Source organism: Lygodium microphyllum, chromosome 10, assembly GCF_053477565.2.
Source record: "Lygodium microphyllum isolate KBCC chromosome 10, Lygodium_microphyllum_v1.1.10, whole genome shotgun sequence".
NCBI classification, from domain to species: Eukaryota; Viridiplantae; Streptophyta; class Polypodiopsida; order Schizaeales; family Lygodiaceae; genus Lygodium; species Lygodium microphyllum.
In genome coordinates, this window is record NC_141144.1 from 43,815,797 (window position 1) to 43,818,995 (window position 3,199).

The following is a 3,199-nucleotide window of genomic DNA, read 5'->3' on the forward strand; positions in this document are numbered from 1 at the left end:
CCCTGTGAGCTTTGCTAGCACGTAGCTCACCGAAACAGAAATGAACTACTCCACTACAAAAAGGAAAGTGCAAGCTATGGTGTTCGCCGTAAAGAAATTTAGGCATTACCTATTGGGCACACCCTTCATCTTTTACGTGGACCACAAGCCCTGCTGTATCTTGTGAACAAGCCATGCACCACAGGTCACATAGTAAGGTAGTTACTTCTCCTGCTGGAGTTTGATTTCTCAGTGATTGTGCGTAAAGGAAAGCAACACTACATGGCAGATCACATGTCCCGCATACCCACTGGGGAAGCTGCTGGCCAAAGCATCCCTGACGATTTACTCGACACACACCTCTTTGGCCTGTCTAGCGAAGGGGACTTGTTTAGAGTTGATTTGACATGTTACTAGGCAGATGATGTTTTCCAAGTGTTAGAAAACGGCCTGCCAGAGAGACCTATTGAGAAAGCCAGGCTAAGGAGACTCATCTTAAAAATCCAGCCATGCCAATTAATTGTTGGCCAACTCTATAAGTTGGGACAGGACGGGCTGTTATGTAGATGTGTGTGCAAGCACGAGATGCATGATGTATTGAGAGAGGTGCATGGTGGGATAGCTGGCGGGCACTTTAGTGGGGACAGGACGGGTTGTTATGTAGATGTGTGTGCGAGCACGAGATGCATGATCTATTGAGAGAGGCGCACGGTGGGATAGCTGGCGGGCACTTTAGTGGGGACACGACTGCCCATAAGGTATTACAATCCCAACTCTCGTGGCCCACCTTATTCCACGACGCCGCTAAGTTCATCAAACACTATGATGAATGCCAGAGGACTAAGATGCCCATGCGCAAAGATAATATGGAGTTAACCCCCATAATAGCTTGACAGCCCTTCGAGAAATGGGGCATTGACTTCATCAGACCTATTAGTCCAGTAGCTCAATACTCCCAATCACGCTACATCATTGTGGCAACGGACTACCTGACGAAGTGGGCGAAGGTGCAAGCCACCAAAAGGAATGACACTAGGACCACTGTGAAGTTCCTGTGGGAACAGGTGTTTTCACGGTTTGGTTGTCCAATCAAACTAGTGAGTGATCAAGGTGCACACTTCATTAAGGAAGTAATATCCCACCTACTCTCAACCTTTTTAATCATTCATAGAAGGTCCTCCCCCTACTACCCTCAGGCAAATGGCCAAGCAAAGTCCACAAATAAAATCCTGGTCAATGTGCTTACTAAGGTAGTATCCACATCACGAAGAGACTGGGATAATAAGCTGATGGCTGCCTTGTGGGCTGATCAGGGGAAAACACCCTTTAGGCTGACCTACGAGATGGAGGCCATTCTACCTCTAGAATTCTTTGTCCCTAGCTTAAGAATAGCAACGCAGGAGCATTGGGAGGGGAGAGAGGCTTGGACTAACCGCTTAGAGGAACTAGAGAGTCTCATAGAAACTCGGCTTTTAGCCACCCATGCTCTAATTTGTGAAAAGGCACGACAAAAGTTGTGGTATGACAAGCACGTCAACCAGCGCAACTTTGATCACGGGGACCTCGTATTACTCTACTTGGTGAAAGGGCACAAACAAAAAATGAAATTTCGAGGGTTGGGGCCTTTCCAGGTACGTGCAATTAGCTGAATGGGCAATGTCGAGTTGGAGATGCTCGAAGGGGAAGGAATAGGCTTCTTCAATGGTAGTCACATGAAAAAGTACTATCCTCCTTCCCATCCGCTGCACAAACCACCGATGCGCGAAGCCACCGTCTCTGTCTGTGTGGCCACAATTACCAAACTAACCGATCACGATGAAGAAGCAGTAGCACCCGCCTACCTTCGAACCACAGTCACTCTGCAGAATAGACATATTCTTTTGATGATCTGATCGATGAAGGGGCCGACTGTAATGTCTTGACACACGACCATTGGACACGCATTGGTTAGCCCAAATTACATCCCACGAACGCAAAACTTAGCCCATTTGGGGGCAACACTTACCCTCTCTTAGGGAAATCCCAGGCAGCTATCTCCGTCGAGCCAGTCATCTTTTATGTGTTACCAAACACTAAAGGGCCAGTGATAAATCACTACTAGGGTGCACTTTGAAGAAGTAGACAAGCTACAATGTGGACTACAACCTAGATCGCATTCACTTGACCATGGGTAGTGTGCGTATGGTAACTACTTTCAGCAAGGGCCATCTTGCGCCTTCTACAACTACAAAGCCACCAATGGAGACCCCCGCAGCCAAGCCTAAGGAGAAGGGTATGGATATCTTACCCCGTATCCCAACCGCCAGAAGCAAACCCACCCAAGCCATCCACATGGCCAGGGAGCCCACGCACATATGGGTGCCAAAACGGTGAGCGCGGCCTCTTGGTAGACCATAGAAACATGCTTCTAAATGCAAAAATTATCAATCACGGCCTAAGAGACAGCCCAGGCACCATTGACATGGGTGCACCGCCACGCCATGATGGATACCGAAAGATCTCCTACGAGCACAGGGATACTATAAGGGCAACCCCTGGATATGGGTGCCTAAGGTCAGACACACAAAAGAGTCAACTTTGGGTAGCCCCACTCCAGCTGGACAGACCAGCACAGGCAAAGCACAAGTCACACGGAACGTCAAACCAACAACTGTGATGGTTAAGGCCACCCAACACCTTCAGTGTCCCAAACCGGATGATCCAGAACCATCCAGGTCAGAGGAGGTGCACACCCCCATGCCCGCTCGAATGAATTGTAGCACGCTCCCTATGGCACGGGAGCCCGCCGCAGCATTTCCAAATGATCCAAAGTGCACAGTCCCATTAACGATGCCTACAAGGGAGTCACTACTGTCCAGCCCAACTACTCCATCGCCACTAGCAGGTCTGAAACCTTTGTATGAAAGATGATCCTTCCTATTAGCGGCCAAGGATCTTGCTGAGACCTCAGGAAATGACGTAGTGACATGCATCAAGGAGTTGGACGATACCTTCACTACATTCACTAGAAGCTATGAGAGACTTGACCTAGGACTTCTTGACGAACCCCTCGCTTTCGATGTTTGCTTGTTGCCATGCACTTGGGAGGACTACGAGTTCATGACCATCAAGGTTCCCAAAGTTGCGGCCGAGCTAATCGCCAATGGAGAGATCTCGAAGGAACAAGCTGGTCTTAGATGACTAGTCACCTCATACCGCAAGCCCACTCGCTCGGAACGTG